General features: G+C 39.9%; 1 protein-coding gene across 4 annotated transcripts in view; it reads right to left on the bottom strand.

The window, feature by feature from the left end:
• Positions 1-24,495, bottom strand: part of cacna1ia (calcium voltage-gated channel subunit alpha1 Ia) — a 186,527-nt gene extending 162,032 nt beyond the window's left edge. For all 4 annotated transcript variants that reach the window (XM_087839747.1, XM_087839749.1, XM_087839748.1 and 1 more), the window contains exon 1: positions 23,474-24,495. The gene's annotated coding sequence lies outside the window, so the exon portion shown is untranslated. The remainder of the gene's footprint in view (positions 1-23,473) is intronic.
• Between the last annotated feature and the right edge of the window lie 454 nt (positions 24,496-24,949).

The following is a 24,949-nucleotide window of genomic DNA, read 5'->3' as shown; positions in this document are numbered from 1 at the left end:
ATATACATTGTATTTTAATGTGTTAGGTTAATGTGTTTGCATAACATCAATAAAATAATTTTTATTGTAGTAGTGTAATAATTTTTATTGTGTAGTGATCTACACTATAGTGCCAAAAGTATTCTTTCACCGATCCATATAACTGAATTCAGGCTTTGCAATCACTTCCATGGTTAGAGGTGAATAAAATCAAGCACCTAGGCATGCAGACTGCTTCTACAAACGTTTGTGAAAGAATGGGTCGCTCTCATGGGATGAGTAAATTCCAGTGTGGTACCATTATAGGATGCCAAGTCCAATTGTGAAACTTTCTTGCTAGTTGTTGTTCTTAATGCTTCAGCATACCAAGACATTTTGGACAATTTTATGCTACCAACTTTGTGGGAAAAGTTTGGGAATGCTCCCTTCCTGTTCCAACATGTCTGCACACCAGTGGACAACGCAAAACATGGATGAGTGAATGTGATGCAGAAGAACTTGACTGGCCTGCACAGAGTCCTGACCTTAACCCAACAGAACATCTTTAGGGTGGATTAGAGTCTTTCTTATCCATCATCATTATCAGACTTCACAAATGCCCTTCACAGTAAAAAGTCAGAAATCCCTTCAAACAACTTCCTAAAGCTTTTGGAAAGCCTTCCCAGAAGAGGCGAAGCTGTGATAGATGCAAAGGGTTGGCCGACATCATTTTAAACCCTAAGAATTAAGAACTGAATGTCACTCAAATTCATATAAGTATGAAGGTAGATGAGCAAATATTTTGGCAATGTAGTCTATGTCAGTTAAATATTTTGTGATATTTTACATTGTTACCTCTGAATCACCTCAAATTCTCTGACTGGTGTTCATTTGTAGTAAGTCTAGACTGTCAGTCCACTGTTCAGCTTCCAAAATACCTGGTGTGAAGCGTCCACGTCTATTTACTCTTGAGGAGGCTGTAAAACTTTGTGAGAGGAGTCTGATACGGGCCAATGAGTCAATGAAGCTCTCTTCTCACCTGTGACAGCAATACTGAGGTGAGTTGTTGAAAATATCCTGAACTTTTCTGTTTGTAAGGTCTGTTGTTTTCTCTGCTGTTAGCCTGTATTACTAGAACTTTCTCTGAAGTGGATCTAATGTCCGCCTTGGGCAGTTAGTGAATAAACTTTCATACCATGTGAAAATGTAATCATACCCCAACGCCAGCTCAGAAGATGAAGCTTGAGATGAGGAGGAAGAGGGTATTGTATGTCTGAGGGAGGGAAGAGGGTGGAGAAATAAATAATGAGAAAGCGATGATAAAGATATAGTGTAAATGTACAATCTTAAACTGTCACATATAATTTTAAAGAGCTATTTTTCATCTATATATTTACACACTAACTTATAACTGATCCTTTTCAGTTATGTGTAGCTACACATAGGTGTTTAAAGTGTTCATCGAGGATCTTTCAGACTTCACAGGAATCTGTAACATTCTAATGGAATTCTACTCCTGTTAAAGAGGATAATTCCAATACTGAATGTATTCCGGTACATAACAAATATTTCAGTGTCTAAATCTTCCGATTTCTAAGAGTCAACCTCTGGGTTTGAAAAAATAAAGACAACGTTGAAATGCCAAAGACTGCATCTCCTGTAATGGCCACTTCAGAATGAGTCCTCATAAAATTCTGTCTTAAAATTCCCAACACCAGAGATAAAACTGATGTGTTTTATCTCTGACGCCTCCACCAATTAGCGTCACAGAGCTAGACCTCCTGATCGTGCTTGTTGTGTCGATTCCTTTTGGAGCATTCTTAGCAGGATTGTTCCACAAACAGTGTTGGGAAGGTTACTTTTAAAATGTATTCCATTACAGATTACAGAATACATGCCCCAAAATATATTCTGTAACGTATTCCGTTACGTTACTCAATGAGAGTAACGTATTCTGAATACTTTGGATTACTTAATATATTATCATGCTGTTTACAACTACATGAATGTACTATTGCTGTGATTTATTACTGTTACTGAAGGTCCGCGGCTCCGAACCGTAGTAAAGGGACTTCTGGCTAATACGGTGGGTTCTGTGTTGGGCTCGTAGCTGAAAAATAGCTTTACTTTGTTGTCTGGGTCAACTTTGCTAGCGAGAGACAGAGAGAGGCGTTGAAAGGCTGCTCCAACGGAGCTTATTGTTTCAGAGGAAAACACGAACACAGTGTACAGTCGAGTCTTAATAGCTTACTTACAACTGGGCTCGTCAGGCACTCTTCTTGGCTGCAGTGGTTATTATTATATTTACATGCTTCCAGCTCCCGTTTTTGCTCAATGAAAACTCGTACTTTTCCTTTTTCTCCCTCCCTCGCTCACAGACACATAACGTGTATGGCAGTCCATTCTCCCTGCAGCACGGACTACGCTGCCTATGATGCTACATTCTTTAGAGCTATACCTGTAGCATTCTGCCTATTAGCTTAGCACAACAACAACAGGCGCTCTCTCACCCAGGAAACAAGCAGAGAGAGAGCGTCACCCTGTAACCATGGCAACCGTAACGCTGCCGCCTGGAACAACAGAACGTAGCTGTCAAACAAAACCCAAACAGGCCTGACCCTTGACAATATGAAACAGGAAAGTACTGCCGTGTAATCCATTTATTTCAACAAAGTAACTGTATTCTAAATACCACCTTTTTAAATGGTAACTGTAACGGAATACAGTTACTCATATTTTGTATTTTAAATACGTAACGGCGGTACATGTATTCCGTTACTCCCCAACACTGTCCACAAATAATGGCGTGCTATGCAGTTAATACAGTACTGAAGCATAGCCTCAGTAAAGTATAATATACTGTATAAGTTGAAGAAGAACCCATAGACAGTTTCAAGGCCTAGATGTTTTTTGGGCTTAACAACTCAACAGAAGAGACTTCACTGGCAAGTCAAGGTCTTGCTCAGATATGTCTTTAAATAAGAGCAGGACACAGAGAAGTGCTTAACATTAACATCTTTCACAGCAGAGATAAAAACCTGGGGAAATTGATGCAGACAGTAAACATTTTATAACAGAGAGAATGTTAAATGAATGACGGTAGTGAGTTATAGAATCTAGTGGAACAGACGCTTGATGTGTGATGATGTCAGGACTTTGGTTTTCTATGTAAGGAGATAAAAGGACTACAGTCAAAGATGAAGATATAGCCTTGGCTCAATATATTATATAAGATATGGAATAAATATTGTACAATAATAAAGCTGTTTGGAGGAAGGACCGCACTGGAATTTTATTTCAGCACTAATAGAATCCACAAGCAAACCACACACAATCCTGTGAATCCCTCACTGCAGCTAAAGCCCGTAGCAACAGTGTACCATCTAATATCTCCTCCCTCATTTGGGTGTATTTGTCATGATCCTTATACTCATAATCTTCTTCGTGCTTTTTCCTCTTCTTCTGAAGTTTTCCCTGTCTTTGTGCTATCTTTTCTATCTTCATCTCCTCTGCAGTTATTCCTAACAAGCAGGCAGACTGAAAGGCGGTGGGGGTGAGTTCATATCATTCACAAAATACTGTTTTCTGCGAGGCTAACAGGGCTAAAAATACTAATGTTTCTCTGCTCCATCTCATTACTCAGTGGGTTTCTAGACGGAACCATGCACACGCACACACACACACACACACACACACACACACACACACACACACACACACACTATGTCAAAGACCACTCCAGATGAGTGTCAGTGCTCCCTGAAGAATGTAGGGTTTATTAAGTATAACGTGACATTACTTGTGTTTTTTCTAAGTTGGTAAATGAGTCACATCTGATTATGCTGATCTGCTTCAAGGCCACTTATGTGTCTGTTTGTGCGGGTATATATGAGAGTACATCTGCTCCCATTCTAGCCTGAGACATTTTCAAAACATAAAACACTGGGTGGCTGAGAAACATCTGATGAGCGTTAGCCACCACAGCCCGTAGGGGTACATAACACCTGAATAAGTATGTGTTTGTTGCTTCCTCCTTATTTTTTCATTAAATTTGATTCCCTATCTGTTCAAATGATTGATGTTAAATTATAACTATAATAACAGCAACATTAATGCTTGTTCACTCATTATTTACTCATTTGGTAAGTAGCAGAATTTCCTTCTACTAAAACAAAGAACATGTACAGTGTCTTGCACTTATAATACGCCAATCACCCACAACATTAAAAGCACTAACAGGTGATGTTAATAACAAGAGTAATCTGATTACAAAGCAATGCTCTACTGGAAAACTTCTAAACTGACTTTCATGTGGATGTTACATTTTTAAAGGATATGACCGCTCGGCTAAATATCATTTTGAATCAAACACATCCATATGGCAGCGGCCTCCCCTGATAGGAAAACAAATGTGCTCAGGAATGGCTTGAAGATTCCCTAGATTCTAATCCAATCAAGCATCCACAGGATGCACAAGAATAAATCTAATCCACCGAGGCCTGCACCCAGGATCCCAGTGCCAGACAACACCGGGCACCTCCAGAGGATCCATGTCCATGCTCTGACAGATCAAAGCTGTTATGGTGGCACAAGGGGGGGGGGGGGGGGGGGGGGGGGGGGCTACACAATACAAGGCAGGTGGTTTCACTGTTGTAGCTAAAAGGTGTGTGTTTACAAGTCCAGAAGTGAATATTGGAAATGTTCCATGCAGATGTAACCAGAAGCTTTCTACTGTATATCAGATAAAGCATCTGGCATTATTAGGCTTCCACAGAAGCCATCCTTACCTTTTGTTTTGGTGAGATTTCTCAACGTTTAATTTGGTTTTTAGAAACCTAAGTGACTGTCTCAGCCAGTTGAGGATCTTTCATATTGTCTGTCCTGCTTAATGATGAAATGTATTTATCTGCTCTCTGATGCTTCTTTTTGCTGTCAGTAAATGGAAATCCACTAGTTCCACATAAAGAGCTATAAAGAAAATGTCCATCCTGTGAGGTGAGGTGTTTGCTTTACATGCTGTTCTGTTTGTCTCTCTACATTTTATTCTTTCAACAATTTTGAAAGGATGCCTAAACCATGGCGGAGGTTGTGTCGTTGTTTGGTGCTGCGTTTCAGCCTGTGGTGTTGGGGATCTTGTCAAAATAAATAGAATTATGAACACAGAAAAGATTTTGAGCCACCATGCAATACCATCTGGAAAGCATCTGATTGAATTTTCAGCATGACAATTATCCCAAGCACGCTGCCAATGCAGTAAAAGTATACATGGATAGAGAAGCATACAGTGGAACTTATCAGTCAGGGATTGGCCTCCCCAGAGCCCGGACCCTGACATTATTAGAGCGGTGTGGGATCATCTTGACAGAGAACAGAGCAAAAGCCAGCCAACATCAAAGAAGAACTTTGAATATCTTTAAAAACCCTGGAGAACTATTCCTGAATTTCCTTAAAGAAATGACAAGAACGTTTTCTAAGAGCATTCAGACTGTGTTGAAGAAAAAATATGTACATACACAAGACTTTGAAGTTTGTATGAACTGTATAGACTCTGCCTCATATATTGTTTTTCCATGTTCCATGCTTGCACATCTTATTCAGCATTTTCCTAGAGGTGTCTCCAGATTTTGAATAGCATTCCACAAACTGACACAAAAGCCGGAACAGACTACAGAACAACTAGAATGGAAAACACAAAATAAAATATGTCTGTGTGTCTGTATGAGCTGTTATTTGCAAAAGATGGACAAGCAGAAAAGAAAACATAAAATAAATGAATAAACAGATAGACAAATTACAATATTGGAAATTTTCCATTCAGATGTAACCAGATGCTTTCTACTGTATATCAGTAGGATTATATATGCATACACGGTTAACATAACAGCAATCAAAAGGTACTGTGATTAGAAAAGTCTTCTTGAAAGTTTAAGGTACAAGCGCTAGAATGACACATGATAAGATTTAAAAGCTCCAATATCACCTAAGAAGTTCACCCAGGTCAGTAATATTTTCATGTTCAATAAATGTGAACATTCTGATGGTATTTTTAGTCATTTAGACTGGTGTATGCAGCTTTTAGTCACCCAAAGACCCTTAGTAGGATGCTTGCTTTTTAGGGAGTAAGCTGTCTGGCGACTTTCATATTTAGTTTAGTCGAGAGGATAGAAACAGTGACCTGGTCTGACTTCCCAACTCTTGAAGGTTCCCGAGAGCTCCAGGTTCACATTACTCACAGACTGTCAGATCAAAATAAGAGTGAAAGAAAAAAAAAAACACAGGAACAAACCTACACACACACAAAGAAAAAATAAGTCTGCATACCAAAATCATGAAATGAAAATGAAAAGAGAAAAATGAGAAGTGGAATTTATATGCACTTTAATGCATCACAAAAAAGGCTAGAAGTGTATCATCAATAGCACATTAAAATAAAAAATTAAAGTCATCAGCGACAGCTTCCTCTCATAGCTTGTGCATGCTAAGCTATAATAAATCAGCTCTAAGTGTGAATATGAGCTTGAGTAGTTTTCTGTCTTCCTGCGTAAGCCTCTCGTTCAGTGACAGCTACACTTCAGTACCCCCTTAAAACTGAATTGGACATGTGATAAATGGATGGATGGATGGATCACGGGAAAAAAACACAACAACAAAAAAACTCCCTCTTCACTTGCTTCTCCACTCAGTGAAAGCCAAACAGGTAAACAAACAGTTTTCAAACTGAGTGTTTTTTTTTTTCATGGATTAACATGAAAACTCTTTAGCTAATTCGCAGATTATTTGTGAGCCCCTGCAATTATTTCTTAAAAGAGCTCCGTTTTTTTTTTTCCTGCAGAGGACGCTAAATGTGCTGAAGCATTTTTTCATATAGACTCATCATTTTGCGTGTGCACTTTTACATCTTCAATCAGCCATGTATAGATCCCCACTGCTGGGTGCACAAGTACATGTGTGCGTGTCTGTGTGACAACAGTGAGAGTGCCCCAGGATGCTAGATGGCTCTCCAGGGATGAGAAGTGTCGTCAAAAATAGAGAGCTTTCATGTTCTAGTTCACTGCTTGTGTCTGCATTCACAACAGTTTAAACTGCAATCCTTAATTGCTTGCTCCAGAAATATGGCATGATGCAGTCTCCATTATTAGGACGCTGTAATGGGACCTCTTATTTAGAACTTAATGAGCAATTCCCAGTTAAATCTATCTATCTATCTATCTATCTATCTATCTATCTACTTACTTATGTGGCCATCCCCTTTGTTCTGTCAGTGTGTGTGTGTGTGTGTGTGGGAGAGAGAGAGACAGATGGTCTCTGGTCATAGTCCCAGTGGAGTATACACGCTACAGATGCTGCAGCCAAGCAAGGTGTCAGCGGTAGTTTGCTTTCTTGCACTGTCATTTCCACAGTATACCATATGTGTTATGTAATAATCTTTGTTCTAAATGACCTTTAATAGTCACTTACACTCAGCTGTGCCTTGCCAAGCAGATGGTTTTAGTAAGAAAATATTAAACTCAAATCAAAAACAGGGTGTCAAGAAAAGCAAACACAAAAAACGTTCCTGTTACTAATCGGTTTAATAAATGCACTATGTCGTGAAGAGATCCCAGGAGAGTAAATCTTTAGTAACAGTTTACATAATTCAAAGGTTAAAAATTAAATGTTTCTTTTCCAGCGCCCTCCAGAACTGGAAGCCTACGAAGCCCAAATTATAGGAGCTTTACGACTAATAAAAACTAATAAACTAATAAAACAGTGTCTTCAAAAATCCATCCTCGAGCATACATTTTGTGCAATAACTGCTTACGCCACATCCCATCATTCTCCATGTATAGTGAACACGCAGTTGATCAACTACAGTAATTTCACCAAAACGCCTCGCTGGATTCTAGTGCACCAGAGCTTTTAACCCTGAAGAAAGCCCAGGGCTGACATGTCAGTGTCAATCAGTATCATGTTATGCAGGGAACAGAATGTGGATTTTGATGCATTCATCCTTTTATTTATTTTTTTTGTAACTGTCTTTGCTCATACCTTTGGGAATGCGCCGGGCATACACGCAGACATTTCGACACACACTCACCTCCATCCAGCCCATCCATCCGTGAACACCGAATACGCAGCTTAACTCTGCTGTGCAACAAGAATGCAACACTGAGAATCTCCCGTCTTTGTCTTACCATCAATCTCTGGCAGAACAGAGGCCTCCTTAATAGAATTCATAAAACAAAGAAGGGATTGATTGGTAAATGAGGCGTGTGAGGGGGGCTACCGTAGAAATTAATTATTAGAGCAGCACCGGCCCAGCTTGTGATCAACAAGCTTGGACCTGTGGATCCTTCTCCATGAGAGTGTGTGTGTCCTTGTGTCTGTGTGTGTTTCCAATTAAAGGCAGTGAAATTGAGAGACTTGGCCTGTAGGAATCTAATTACCAGAATCCTTGGGGGGAAAGAGGACAGAGTGCCTTCTATGTGTCAGCACATCTTGCAACTCTGTGTGTGCGTGTTTGGAGATGATGTATGCTTTTATTCATTTATGCAGGTGTAAAAATTCATTAAAACGTTTCTACATCAATGATTGTGTGTTTATTAGACTTAGTGTGTCTGCATGCTTTAGCTTATGATGCACAAGTCACCCCCCCTCCCCTTCTGAGCTGAGTATATACTACCAAACTATATAGTTATGTGTGCTTGTGCGCAGTAGTTCAGCCAGAGATGATGCATCAAGGCAGTGAAAGGAACCACAGCTTCATTACAATCAACAACCACCACAGCTCCATATGTCTGTCAGCACCCGCTCTGGTTCTAAGAATACACAGCGAGCATTAGTGGGAAAGATCAGATCAGGTAGAGCTGGAGAGAGAGCTTGATAGATAGCACGAAGGGAGCCAAAACAAAGCAGAAAGGCAAACAATTCAGCCCTGCGATGTCATATTTTTTGTCTTTTGCCATTTCTAAGCCTTGGAGAAAAAAGAACTTTGACTGTACAAAAAAATGTGAGCTGTTTTACAGACTCCTGCTTGCTTAACAACCATTTACCCTTAACATTTTTGTCCTAATATTTAATGAAACAGATTTCTATAGGTTCATTTTTATTAGTAGTCTTGTCTTGTGGATGAACAGAAAATTGAAAGAAAGTTGAATGACGCTACATATGTGTTTGTCAGTGATAATATTTTTCAACCTTCGGAAAATAAGGATACAAGTTTCTATTAAATCTTAAAAATTGTAAAAAAGAAGGAGCTACAGTTCTCCTGGTTAAGTTCACATCTCCTCTGCCCTCTGTGAGGTAGGAGAAGTTTTCCTAATAGTGAGAGCAGCCTGAGCTTCAGGCTCAAATGGGATACTGTACAAGCTTTACAAGTACTGCCCCTATGTCCTGAAAATGCTTTTTAACCTCATGAGAGCTACAGGTAAAGAACCTCTGATCCATTCCTACTTTCTCTCCAAAGTCTCCTCCAGTAGTTTGGCAGTGGTCATACCTGTTCTCTCTGTAGCACTGACAGCATATCTTGTCCTGATACTAGACACTATTGTGCATTAGATATAGAGGCTTGACAAAGTTCTAAGGAAACTGGCAGAGTTGGCTTTGAGGCCAAAGCACAAGCACGGGGTTATCCAATAATGCCAAACTTCCATCCAGTTTACTGGGGTCTGAAAAAAGTTTTTTAAGCCCAGTGTTTAAAAGCTACAGAAGGATTCCTCTCACAGAGAAAGAAGCGGGTCCGGGTAACCTTAGGAAAAGTGTCAGTTCCCAGGAGATCAGTGGAGCATCACTCTGGCCTGACATTGTGATTTCACGAGTGCAAATGTCAGGTCAGGGTGATGCTGCTGCCATGGCAGCAAGATTGTATTGCTAGTTAAGCCGACCGTCCCATGAGGGTTTAGAGGAAAGAAAAGAAGTATGTTAACCTGTCTGCTGAGCGGAGAGGTGTGTGCAACATGGAGGTGGGGTGCTAGGATTCATTACTTCGTCAGCCTCCTAAATTATCAGCCTCCCGAGTGTTAAAGGAGCAGAGCACTGAGATGTTGAGAAGGAGCTTGCTGGGGAGGTTAAAAAATGCGATTTTGGGTTTTGGCTGAGGCGGAAGAGTAGTTGGGACAACACCGAACAACACCTAGGAGCAAAATATCAGTGGTGAGTCATTCACAGCTGAAAAGCCAAATGGGCTTCAAAGGAATGCTTAGTCTGGCCTCCTTTAGATATAGAGTAGTACACTAAGGTACGTATATTTCAAACTGCAGAAACACACAAAAAACAGAGTCCTAAAATTGAGTTCTGTGGAATTGGATGGGAAAAATCAACTCCTGGAGGACCTGTTAAAAAAGTAACATCGCTGAATCCAAACACGGTACTGGTTTTGTTTTTGCGACTGCCAATAAAGCTGGCACACTGGCATTTAGTGAAATTCCACCACTGACAGAAGCAAAAGGATGAAAGCAGAGACATACAGGAGAGTCCTGTGTGTACAGAAAATACAAAGGCATCAAACCTCTTTGGTAAGTATTTTAGCATTCAGCAGGACAACAAGCCTAAACAAATCTACAGAGGATTGAAAGGAAACTCCAGAAGGACATGGAAACAAACTAAAAAAAATGTAATTCAATGAATAAATTATTAAAGATGTCAGTTGCATTTTTAAAACTGTTGATGTAAACTGATTCAAGTTAAAACTTTATTCTCATCGTGCACAGAGCCTAAAGAGCAAGAACTTGATAAGTGGCCAAATATTTATTGTCATATTTTCCAGCACAGACACATGCAGCAATGATACGTAACACTCATCTCCATAGAAAAATAGGTGAATGAATAAATCACATCTGTTTTCAGACTCACTGGTGCATCTTTTTGAACGTGCAGCTGGCTTCAGCGAAGCAAGTTATAAATAAATACTCAGGTTTACTCTCTCACAACATGACAACGCTAACATTGTGCTGTTTGGTTAGCTGTAATGCCAAGAACATAAATACCAAGAACAGCTCAGGTTTATGAAAAAGAAAAATCATTATTTTTTTGTATTTTCTGTTTTTACAAACAAATCAAATTATCCCACATTTGATTATTTATGAGAGGGACATCAATAATTCAGACTCACTGTGGTTAAAATCAGAGGAGTCACAATCAGGAGGATTTATCCGCTGGATATGCAAGTGTGCGCAACAACCATAAAAATAACCAAATGTTTAAAAACCGTTGTAGTGGACCAGCCAATGCACAGATGGTGATCCCTGGAGCCAAACTGCAATGACTTTACCAGAAGAAGCTAAATAAATATGATAGTTTTTTCAGAACTTGTTCCCATTCATTTCCCCAAACTACATATTAATCTATTTAGCGCCTCTGTCTCATCCTAGAGATAAGACAAAGCTTATTATTAGCAGACAAAATCACAAGCTTCATTCTAGTAGTATGATCACAGCGGTTACTCATGTCCCCCAAATGCTCCATCACACCATTATGATCCTTGACTAATGTACTGTAACATGCCAGTGACATTTAGGAACTGGATTCACAAGATGGATGATATCATTTCTTGGCAAACCGACTATATGTACAATTTGATAAACTGTTAATCGCTAGATGCTTCCACTGTGATTGGAAGCTGAGGGCATCAGAAGAATTTTAAAAAATGGATTCACTACAATACAGCCAGCATTCAAAATAAGCGGCACTGGAAATTTCTGTTGAAAGATGTGGCTCAACAGAGCTAAAGTTCAATTGAATGGTTGTGTGCCTGTGTACTTGTCGTTCTTTGACAAACTGTAGCAGCTGTGATTTAGACGCAGGGGCCCCCACCCACAAACGCACACGGGTGCACATACACACAGAGTGCACGATCAATCAAATCTATCAACAAATAGACAGAGCGAGGGCTGACATTTACAACCCTGCAGCTTGCAATTTTTTGTATATGTTTGTATTTCTCTGTGTGTGTGTGTGCGTGTGTGTGTGTGTGTGTGCGTGCATGTGTGTGTGTGTGTGCGCAGAAAGAGGCCACAGCCTGCAACTTTAATATGAGGAGGATAGAAAGTATCCACATAGGTAATAAAATATGAGCAGTGCGTCATTATAGCATTTTTGACAGGCTACTTTTATCAATAAGGGTACAAATCCAATTCAGAAAGAAGTGGGACGCTGTGTAAAAGAAAACGTTGTTAAAGTGAGTGGTGCTAAATAGAAATGACTGGAGGAACTAATGAGGTTAACTGGCTACAGGCCAATAACATGACTGTGTATAAAAAATGGACATCTTAGATAGGCAGAGGTTCTCAGAAGTAAAGATGGGCAGTTTCACAAATCTGCAAAAAAAGCATGTGGAACAGTTTCAGAATCCTTTTCACTCAGTGTGAAAATGTGAAGACCTTTAATGTCTCATTATTTACAGTACAAAATACATTAAAATATTCAGAGAATCTGGCGAAATCTCTGTCTGCAAGGGACAAGGCCAAAAATCAGCACTGAGTGCCTGTGATCACCAGGCCCGTAGTTGTCACTGCAGCAAAAACAGGAATGATTGTGTCGTGGAAATCACTGCCTGGGCTCAGGAACACTCCAGAAATCATTGTCTGTGAACACACTTCATTGTGCTATCCACAAATGCAGGTTAAAGCTCTATTATGCAAAGAAGAAGCCATATGTGAACACTGCTCTCTTCTCTGAGCCAAAGCTTGTTCAAATTGGACTGGGACAAAGCAGGAAACTGTTCTGTGGTGAGAAGAACTGAAATTTGAGATTCCTTTTGGAAATCATGAATGCAGCGTTCTCCGCACTAAAGAGGAGAGGCAATAACTGTTTGTTTTTTATCAGTATTAAATTTTAAACGTATGCATCTCTGACGGTATGAGGGTGCTTTAGCTGATTATGGAATTTCGATCATGTTTGCCTTGCAAGAAGAACACACACTGCCCTTATTACAATAGCATGGCTGTTTCCCATGCTCCATTGTCAATAAACTATGGGTTTATGAGATCTAGGAATCATTGCGTTCTCCCATTATTTACATTTCACACAGTTTCCCAACGTTATTAGACGTCGATTTGCATAAATAAGTCTCCCTGAGTTGTTTACGGTGATGAAGGCAAACATGTCCCCTATTGGTTGGCATTGGACACAGTTTGAAGCCTGATGTTACAGTTTATGGTCTTCCCCATTCTTTTCTGATTGTAGCCGGGACCTTTCAAAAAAAGACAGTGAATGTCCTTTCACGCTTCAAAAACACGCCTGGCTACTTTAAAGTGGAAACACAAGCTTACTTAAAACACCAACCAGTCCACATACGGATTAAGGTAATTAAATACAGACATTACACTTGCAAGCGTCCTCTGAAGATGTTGTTAGTGTACCTTTTTAAGATGAAAGCATTGCATAAACATTCGAGTCTTAATGGAACAATCATTTTCAAATGCACATTCTGGATTTTAAGATCATAATAAATGAGCAAAAAAGAAAAAAAGATGCCTTACTATTCCTAGAAATGAGTTTATGTTTTTTGAGAGGGTGTCAGTGGGAGTTAGGATCCGGATATTTCAGTTAACTGATTGGTTTTAGCCGTAAGCTATGGCAGTAGCTGCGGGGTTGAATGCAATAATGGCAGCAGCTAATAATAAAGACAACTGGAGAATTTGTAGTGATGATGAGAATGATGATGATCAACATGACATTATTATAGTACTGTTTTTAATCATGATGACAAACTGTAATTGGGTTAGAGGGGAAAAGAGAATGTGTCGCTCAGTGATTTAGTGATGCAACGATGAGATAGAGCGGTGGCAAGGCGCGAGGCTGGGTGAGATGATCGCCCAGCCAAGAGCGAGAATGGGGTGAGAGCGCAGTGGCATTCAGCTACATGCATTGTGCTTCTCTTCACTTAGATACCTTTCTCATCTGCAAACACACATACACACAGTACACAAAGAGACACAAACCCGCTGGCAACAGCTAGTGTTAATCTCTTTAATTTATAAGTAACTGTTGGGGACTGCTAGAGAAAGCGAGATAATGGAGTCTGTGTGTCTGTGTGAGTAAAGCTGTCCACACATCTGCAGCATGGCTGATCAAGAAAGATCAAATATGATTCTCCCGTGCTCATTTCAAAATGTGGGATTAATCAGATATGCTAACGCAAAATTCAGGTAATATTAATTCAGAAATCATGAAATTCTTTAATGTCAAACTTTCAAAACATCTAAATAAAACACTGCCAGCAGAAAACCCAAATGGAACATTTTGCTTTGGCAGGACCATTTTCTCACGAATTTGTTGTTTCCTTTCAGGTCTAAAATATAGCATATGAAAAGAAGAGGCAGAAAGTGACAGACAGACATTTTTGCTGAGATGCTGTAACAGTCTTCCCGATTGTAGGCTTTCAAACTGCAGTTAAATTCATCTCTGGGTCTCTAAACTGCCCACTCAAAGTGGCTGCTGTTTTAACAGACTAGTCTGGATGACTGAGTGAATCAAGGTGTGTCCTGTTTCAGGCATCACAGTGCAAAAGTGGCATTGTGCAGTAGCTGCCCCACCCTACAGCTCAGTGAAATGCAGCTTAAGAAAATATGTCAAACAGTATGTTAGTAAAATATTTTACAATAAGTGCATTTTGTCAGATTATTTGAATTGGATAAGAATAAAGTCAATAAAGTCAAACTGTTCTGTAACATGTCTAATCAGCCAGTCAGATTGGTGTAACAGATCATTTACGCATGTAGACGTGGTCGAGACAATCTGCTGAGGTTCAAATTGAGCATCAGAATGGGAAAAAAGGTGGTTTGAGTGACTTTGAATGTGGAACGATTGTTGGTGCTAGTCTAGTATTTCAGACACTGGTAATCTTTTGCAGTTTTCCCACACAACCATCTCAAAACCAAAGAATAATCAGCAGTTCTCTGGGTAAAGACGTCAAAGAACAATTGGTAAACTGCTTCCAACCAAGGTGAGCAGAAGAGCATCTGTGAATACACAACAGATCCAAAACCACATCTGTAGCAACTGTGTGATCCAGTAACGTCAATATGGACCACAGTCTCTGAGGAATATTTCCAGCACCTTGTTGAATCTGTGGCACCGGGGCAGGTCTAAAGGCAAATGAGAGTCCACCCTGGCATTATCAACGTGTAGCAAATAAAGTGGTGGGTTTGTGTATGTACCAGTTGATTTTTCAAAACGTCCACCAAGTAACTCGACTTAAATCAAAAATCACGGAACAACGCGTCACTTTTTCTGTCCTCTTGAATGTTGCTGCTCATGAAGTTCTCAAAACCATCCCTGCGAGTGAATTTGCTGATCTTTGATATTAAAATGTACTTTTTACAACCTAAAGTCCAATTATTAGAAATGTATGAGGATTTTGTAATGCTATCTGTAGCTGTACTTACATTTCTAGAAATAACACCAAACCTACAGCTTATTATTTGCTATCTCGCTAAATGTGGATGAGCCACAGTGTGAGTACTATTGTTGTGTCGTCCAAGCTCCTAAGTCATTTACCGCCATGTAAAAATTATCATAATGTGAGACAATTGTTCCTGTCGATCACATTATATGAAGGATCTCGTTTCAGGTAACAGGTGAGTCATTTCAGAAGTCTTTTCTCAGATAACGTTTGAGGGGAAAAAAAGATATAATTTGCCTGATGATAACAATTTCCCCGAAGCTAAATTGCTGAAGCCTACAACAGTATTACTCTACGCATACCTCACAAATGCTAAATGAGCCATTAATCATGGAAGCAACCATGCAAAACATCATAAGACATTAATGCTACGGAACTGCCACTCAGGCTCTGAAAAGGTCACAAATCGTCATGGCGGGGGCGCTGTTTGTTCACATCACTGAACAGTGAGCAGAGTGGAGCCGAATGGCGGGATGTGGTGTCCGTCAAAATGACTTAGTGACGGTAGAGTGGGCCTGAGACGACCTTCCTTAGTGGTGTCAGACCTGACAGGTGACAAAACTGCTGAGGAAGAGACATGCCGAGGGACCGAATGTGTACAACAGAGACAGCAAGAAGCAATAGGTCTGTGTGGGAGCGTCAATGTGTGTAGGAGAGAATATGCTGATAAAGTAGGCACAAATAGTTCGACGTGAAAAATTCTGCTGACAACAAATGTGTTCTTAGGCGGTGATGAGCATATAAAATGTACAAAACATGTATGCTGTAGCAATAACAAAGCATTAAACAATCAAAGGATTTTATCTTTATTAATTTCATTACATTCTGGCACTACTTTGATGGGAATGCTAAGCGCCATTAAGGTCAGACTGCATTTTTAAGGTTCCAGTGCCAAGAAGCAAATAAGTAGAAACTGGAGTAAGTGTGAAATTTTGTGTCAGGGTAGTGGAGCTGATCATTAATGGTGAGAGCAGGTGGGAGGTTGGATGTTTCTGGGGCAACTGAACAGACTGAGGTGCCTTCTGAGAGTATTGTGGTCCAAATTCAACAAAACACCTGTGAAGTGATAGAATATTCCCTCTAAAGTGCATTCCTTTCTTCTAAAAGCAAAGTTTTAAGCAGACACACTTTAAGGAGTAAGGCTTGTGCTGTGTGAAGTACTTTAACAGGAAGAAACATGACAGCAAAGGAAATTCTTGACATGTTATTATGCGCATGCTGAGACTGATTTTAACCACAATAACCAGTCTAAATGAGTGAGTGTTACCCTGAATATAAAAAGCCCTTTCTTTACACGAGTTGTTTTGGGGAAATATGCTTATTTGCCTTCTTGTTCTTCAAGAAAAAAGGAGAAATACCACAGTCACATGTGTGCAGTAAATATAAAGTAGCAGCAAGTTAGCTTAGCTCGGGATAAAGACTGAAAAAGGCTTGCCTTGCTCTGTCGATTTAATGCTTAAAGCTTATTAATTAACACGGCATATTGAGTTTGCTTAATCCATATAACACTGAAGTGTATAAACGGTTGTGGAGGTTGTAGTTTTGAGGAGGGGTATGGGGGAGGATCTGGTGTGTTAGTTGTTCCCTTGCTTGGTTATGTGGGATTATCACATCCTACTAATAACCAATAGTACATTTAGAGTTATGAAAACGCTGACGCCAAGGTCAAACAAGAGAAATGATTCAACTAAGAGAAACAGCTTGTTTCTGAGATTATTAATTAATAAAGAAAAATAAATGATAATTCACAAAAGAGCTGTTTTTTTCACGGACATATATTAAATGGCAAAATTCAAGGTGATCAAAAAATAAGGAAAAAACATCCCTTAAAATTTTTTTATTGAAAATTCCTTGCTGTTAAACAGTACATCGTACTCCATTTTTATAGATTTTTTTTTTTAAATTTAGTGCACCTAACAAGAGAAATGGAAAGGCATAATCATGTCATAATGCCTGCCACGACAAACATATAATTTCAAAACACATAAACACCCAGTTACCATAAATCCTCACCTTCCTGTGCTGCGCGACATACAATCATGTATAATTGGGATGTTATGTGATGGGGCGACTGCTGCTTGTCACGAGAGATTAACTGCAGGCGAGCGTGCATATATGTGAGCGTGTATCCATTGTTGCACCTGAGCACAATGAGCAAAAGCACCTGGATTATAATGTAAGGACACACTACGTGCAGGCAGTTATACAAATGAAAGTCTGTCTATAAGCAAACAAGTGCAAACACAGATGCTCACACTGTGTTTCCTCTTCTGGTTTCAGATTTAAAATCACACACGGAAAAAGTATGTTGAGTAAAAATGATCAGTTAAAAGTATTATATTTCTTAACCCTTTCAACCCCGGTCGCTCCGATATTGAGACCAGACTTTACTATGCATTTTAAAAAGACGTGTTCAGTGGAGAAGCTGCCAAAACTGAGTTTAGAACCAGTGCAGATCATCATCATTAACATTTGTGTTTAAAGCTGTCAATTACCCTGTTCTTGCAGTTTTGAGGGAGGAAAAAAAGGGGAGTAAAAATGGGAATTTCAGATGTCACCTTGACTTGACAAAAAGGTGGAAAAGATCCACCCAAACAGCAAGCTCAGTAAAGAAGACCAGAACCGTATGGCTACCTTCAAGGTAGATAATAAAAAGCCAAAGTTAAAGTAGGTTAGCTCTATAGTTCAGATAATACCCAGAACACCATACATATATTAACAAGTTCCTCCTGCAAACACTGAACCACTAAAGACTTCCTTTTATAGATTAATATGTTTTTTTCCTGGGGGCACTGAGCAGATGCTGCACATGTGTAAGCAATTCCAAGCATTTACACACATATACTCATCATATAGTAAACTAACACAACAATCAAAAAGCTTTAAGAACAGGTCCTTCTCATCACCGGTGATGGAATGGACATTTAATCTCACACTTAGGGCCATATTCTCATTCATTCTTTTCAGCTGCTGTTTATAGATATTTTCAGTGGAAGTCATGTTGTGTCCAATTACACAAGTATTTTCTGATACTTTCTGAGGCTTGGATGATGTCAGGTAAGATTTCATATAGGTTACATTCTTCTTATATTGAAAATATAAAAAAGATGGATGGAATTTCTACTGCAAGGTAGCTAATACCTTTGCAAACCTTTACCTATTAGCACCGTGTGCTAATAGCATCTTTTGGCTCTTGATCAGCACGCTCAGCATTAGCAAACCACAAATCTGCATTTTGTTATCATTTATTGTCCAGCTTTACCATTTTACAGCCAACGGGTCTTTTTTTTAGTTCTTTTTTTTTTTTTTGCATTTTCCATTTTGATTACTTCCAGTGTTTGCATTTGGATCCTTGTCTGTAACTGCTGCTCTTTGCAAATGTATTTTGAGGCATACACTGTATACAGTATCATAATTTCAAAACTGCACATTAAATAGTGTCATAGTTTTAAGTGACTTAAGAAATTATTCATTTGAAAACCCCGACACCCATTGTTTTACTCATTTTATCGTTATAAATTGCCATTGATGGGCAGATAAGGACATGACTAATTGTGATTTAGTGCCAACAGTGAAAAAAAACTCCCTCTTTGCAAAGTATTTTCGCTATTTTGTTGACTGGTCTTCATCTTTGATCTCTCGTGTTTACGGTTCTTTGCATGAAATCTGGCTGCGAATACACAAACACGCGCCTCTGGTTACAATCTCGTTCGGTACGACACAATGGCAGAGCCTGTGGGTGAGCGTGCATGAGTCAACAGCCTTGCCTGCCGGTGGCATTCACAGTGACTCACATTTCCAGGAAGAGAGAGACGCACACAGAGAAAGAGATAGGTGGGCCTGAAGTCAAGCCCATCTGATTTATAATACTCATTACTCAAGTAAACGGTTTAAAGGTCTCTAAATATTATTTTAAAGTAATACTGGCACTTTATTTTTTTTTTTCAAGCTCAGATTCAGCTAAATTCTCAGAAAAGAAATGAGCCAAATAAAGAACTTTTTAAATGATGAAAGACCTTTAAATGGTTTGTCCAGAAAATCTCAGAACTTCTCTTCTGTCATTTTTTTTGTGTTTTTTTGTCGTGTGTCTTGTCTGTGTCTTATCCTCTCTGCAGGTGTTCATCCCTCCATCCATTGCATATCTTCTTTGTTCTCAATCGTTGAATATCGACACTCACAGCTACCAACCCTCTTCGCTGCTCACCCGCCATCTCCCCCTCCCTCCCCCACTCTTCCTCTCACTTGTTCTGGCCTTCACGGGAGGCTCTCAGGGCACAGTATGTGGCTGCCCTCACCGCACAGTTGCCGAGCATAAACCGATCGTTTCACCTAACCTAATAATACCAGCACTCACTGCAGACACACTTGTATCTAGCTCGCTGTCTTTCACTCCATATTCCCTCTAACCCTTTGTCATTTTCATCCTCTCAATCTCTCCTTCGCTTTCCTGCATCTCTTGATATTTCCCTTGATCTTTACACCTCCTGTTCCATCTCTCCCCTTTCTTAAAGTCCTTTATTCTTTCACTTTTTTAGTCTTTCATTTACTTTTTTTCCGTTCACGTCACTCTTTCAGATATACATGCATTTTTTTTTTTTGCTCATCATTCCGCCTCATTTTCTATACACACACCTATTCTCTCGATTTGAGCTACCCCCTGTTACTTTCAGGCTATTGTGAGCTGCTGCTACAAAAGAACGATAAATGCACCCTCTCTCCCTCCTATGGTGAACCACAATGTTGGCTCTCATGCAGGCCAGGCCTGACGTCCATTTGCGCGAGTGTGTGTATATATGTGTCTATGTGTGTCTGTCAGTGTGTGCATGCACTTTTACGTATAAAAAAAATAGACATGCGAAGAAGTAGTTACTGTCTTTGACTGCTAAATGTCCACACCCTACAACATCAGGCAAGAAAGATTTACAGAGGTGACCCAGCGAACAGACTTCCTCACAGTCATGCCAGTTGAGCTACATCATCATATGTAGCTCAGTATAGCTCAGACATATGGCAGGTAATTAGCTCACCAACACTAGGAAATGTGGATTTCTATGAGATTTGATCAGTCATAGGAGATTAAAACTGAACCCCAACAAATATATTACTGAAATGATATTATTAACTGATATTGGAGTACTGTGCAAAAGTCTTAAAACATATATGCAACACCATATATAAGGCAAAAACAAAGTTTGAATATTTCAAATGAGCTTGAAAACTCATAATTTAGTATGACCAGCTTTGTTCTTCAACAGAACCTGAAGTCTCTTTGGGAAGCTTTCTCTCCAATTCTTTAAGTCGTCTTCTTTGGGTGTTGGCTGCCTTTTGTTCTGTTTTCTATCAAGATGATCATACACTGCTTGAAAAATGTTGAGATCTGGGCTCTGGAGAGCCTAATCCATAACTTATATAGTGTTCCACTGTGTGTTTTTCTATACAGGTATCGTTTTACTGCACTGGCAAATTGTTCGGGATCATTGTCATGCTGATAAATGAAGCTGCTGCCAATCAGATACTTTACATATATTATTGCATGGTGGCTTAAAACCTAATGTTTTTTTTTCTGTGTACATCATTCAATCAATTCTGACAAGATCTCCAACACCACAGCACCAAGTCATGATAGCGCCTCCACCGTGTTTAACAGATGCTCGCTGTTGTAGTTCTCTCCTGAGTTCTTCTGTACATATTGATGACAATTTGAATTAGGAATTTTACGTTTTGATTCATCATTCCATGGCACCTGTTGCCACTGAGTTTGCCATTCCACTTTTTTGGCTAATAATCTTTTGGGAATCATCATGTTGGTGCAATCACGCTATTTCACACCTGTCAAACTGTGTTATTGTTGGGATTTTCATTATATATTTAACTAAAGAAATATTGACAAATAATGTGCTTTTACAACAGGCTGTGTACACATGGGTTCATCCCTTGATTTAGGTGCCTTTTTTATGATTGAATGATCCATAGGTTACTGTTAAGTGGCTTAACAAGCAAAAGAAAAAGAAACATCCCCCTGAAAATGGTCAGGTAAAAGTATCTTGAAAGGCCTTCAGAAAGCTTTGAGAAAACAGATAAACTACAAGAAAGTATCACTGCTCTAAAGCTCTATATAGAAATGAGTGGCACTCAAGACTGTGTGCACACTACTCGATCCATATTGTATTTTTGTTTGATATTAAACATTATACTATTCCCAGAACATAATGAAGAGAAATGTGCAGATGGAGTAATTTAGAAATTGTGTTAGTAGAAAACTACTCCAAGGAATACATCAAGAGAATGATAATAAACAAGGACTCCAGAATCGTCATTTTTTTTTACAATATAACTATAAGATAAATAGAACTGCACAACAACAACAAATAATTTAGCGAACACTTGATCATTACAGCATAACACAAACACAGATAAACTTCAGATTTATCATTCTATCCAGTTAGGCAGCATAAACCATTGTGAATCCAGTTTACCTGCTTTGGTTCAAGTGAAAGTTAAGACAGGCGTACTATAAAGGCAACAAAAAGACAACCCTCAAAGCAGGGGATGGCATTAAAGGGTGTGGCCCGTGCTCTCTCCTTATAAATCATAACTATTTTTTTCCCAGTTTTCCTTTTTGCTAGTGTCCTTGTCACTACTTGCAGCTTGCACAGGTAGTCTAGCTCCTCCAGAGTGGCACATCCATATGGGCCATTAACAAGAAGGTTCGCTGTCTCTCCAAGCACAGCGTAGAGCAGATAACAGCACATATGAGGAGAGCAGGACAGGATTGTAGAAGGGCATCAACCGCAGCAGGACTGGTATCTGCTTTTTATGCAAGAAACAGGAGGAACACTGCACGATATATTAAAAATATCTAATATACAGTGTACAGCTAGTATTTCAAAGCTTGATTTTTCGTTCCTTAAAATTTTTATTGACACAAGCCAAAATCACATTAACTGTTAGGCTCTAATTAAAACTTGCCATGTTGAAATCGTGAACAATTTTGTGGTTTGACTGTACATTTTGTTTGTTTGTTTCTTTACAGCACTGAAGATTTCCATCCATCTCAGACACAAGACACAGCCAGGCTCCTCTGAAACAGCCTGAGGTTAGACACCACTGTAAACGCTAACATCAATAGAAGGTGAGTGGAAGTACAGTTAAGATATGAATGAACAAGATTTGCTGGTGGTCTGTTCCTCAAATCTAAGTTCATGTAAAAAAATTGCACATTGCCTCGTGTTTGGCAGCTTCATGGCATTTCATTGCTGTAAGGCCTCAAGAGCAACCTGAGCATTAGCAGCAAAATCTGCCAGTAGCAGCATGGACCACTACACTACACAACACGCCTAGTCCTCTTTAAAAGGGAGCAGTAGAAGGCTACGTCTATGTATGTAATTCATGTATTTGTTTTTGCATTGTAGACTTTTACATTACATGGTGGAGAGTGGAAGACTGACCACTGTTTAAACACACTGCAAAGGTTTATGGCAAAAACATTTCCACCAAACAAAAAGAAGGTGAGATAGGTTTAAAAGGCCAATCATCCCAGTCAGGCTGCAGCCTCTGTGATCAGATTGGTTTTCATTAGTCTGTCCATTATGCCTGGAGACATGATACACAAGGCCCTAAGCAACTTTATACCATGCAGGGTAAAAAAAATCAAAATCACGAGTCCACAATTTTGTCAAGAAGAATCCTAAAAATAGAGAAAATTCCATTTTGACTTTTATATACAGTAAAAGTGTAAGCACAATGTACTTTTGTTTAAATGCAAATGAAAAGAAAGCAGAAAATCTAGTTGCAGTGATGATTACCTACACCTAGTCATTCCCAATTCACTCTTTTTTCCTCTTTTTAGAGAAGAGGAGAGGGTCTTATTTCGAGTCACGTTGTTTCTATAAATATTTCACACTGCAGAAATCCCAAATAATTACAAAAAAAATTTAAAAAATTATATATTTATATAAAATAGCACATCACTTGTCGGATTTCTGGGGCTACAGGTCTAAAGAAGATTCAACACCTTTGCCTCATCTGAGCGCTTGGCTTCACCTTGTTTTAACAACGTGTAACATCACAGCTCGTGACTGTGCCCACAGCAACATGCGAGAAACACCTGAAGTGGAAACAGGCCAAACTTACCTTGACTGACATTAAAAAAGGTGTGTCCAGGGTTTACTGAACAAAACAGCAGAGGTTTCGTCTTCTTTCATCCACCTGGCCGGTGAACACCATGGAGAATCAGTATCCACCTGCCGTTTATGGAATCGCAGCATACGGAGGCATTTCGGCGAGAAAAGGCGAGAACGTCGCTGCGGTGCTGCGATGCAAAGCCCGGTTCCCCGACGGAAAAAAATGGTTTGCGCGTCGAAGCCTTGGCGACTCTGTCTGGTGCGCGCCGGTCACCGCCGGGCTCACATTTCCAGAAAGCCGAGAACAAAATCAAGTAAGAATTTAAACGTTGTTCTCTCACATGAGCCAACTTTTATTTCGAGGCAACTAAAAGATCGCTTCCAGCATGTGAACGTCCAGCATGATCAATATTTCGTTTTCCAGTTTAAGCTGTATGCGCAAAGGAATTTGGGAACACTTTTTTTAACATGGTCACGTTGACTGAGCACACTGGAAAAAAAATCCTGCGAAGCCGAAGAGAGAAAACGTCAGACCCAGTGTTGGTTAATAGCGTGCACATCCTCTCCCTTTTCATAGTTCCCACAAAATATTGTCATGAAGAAAAAACGCACATCTTCACAGACGATTCCGCAAATTTCAGGGAGCAACTTGTTATTTTAGGACCTCGTATCCAAAAGGCGTGCCTTTTTTTTCTTTTTGTGTTTCTCCCCCTAAGAGAACCAACTGCAACAGTTAACTCCCTGCAGGGTAGACCACGAACATTTCTATTACAGCATCGTCTTCACTTCACCGTGCGTCCAGACCTCCCTCCCGGTGGAATAGGCGATGGAGGGGCGCATCTGTCAATCCCGGATTTCCGTGCAGCCAAAATATCTCACAAAGGTTCACCCAAGGATCGCCCCGGACAGACAAACGTCTTAAAATCTTACCTAGTTTGGACGGCAATATGCTCAGAGAAGGAAAAAGTAAAGCTTTTTCAAAGAATCCCACGCTCCACGGGCAGATTAATTCGTCTCTGGCGCGTCAAAACCTTTCTCGTGGGTGAGTTCTCAGCAAGAGAGAGAGAGAGAGCGCAGGAGAGAGAGACATCGGAGAGAGAGAGAGAGAGAGAGGGAGAGAAAGAGAGAGACGTAGGGCATAATCTATAAGGTACACACTCCCTTTTTTAAGTCCTCACATGGAAAGTGCTTGTTATTGTTACGGCTTGTCCACAACCAACTCAATCGACTGAGACTAACCACATGTAATTAACCAGACACGCTATGATGTGTGTGTGTGTGTGTGTGTGTGGGGGGGGGGGGGGGGGGGGGGGGGGGTCTGATATTTGACGAGGCATACCTCATAACCAGTTCACACCAGCACCGTGAGCTGACACACCGGAGTAATGTAGCAGTAAGTAGCAGCGCCCACACGAGCGCACACGCGAGTCCGACGCGAAAGACTCTCCCGTGAGCAACTTTGGAGATACCACGAGGGGACAGACAA

The sequence above is a fragment of the Neolamprologus brichardi genome, chromosome 4 (assembly GCF_056152115.1).
Source record: "Neolamprologus brichardi isolate AB-2024 chromosome 4, ASM5615211v1, whole genome shotgun sequence".
NCBI classification, from domain to species: Eukaryota; Metazoa; Chordata; class Actinopteri; order Cichliformes; family Cichlidae; genus Neolamprologus; species Neolamprologus brichardi.
The sequence above is the reverse complement of the archived record's forward strand: the minus strand, read 5'-3'. Positions and strand labels throughout refer to the sequence as shown.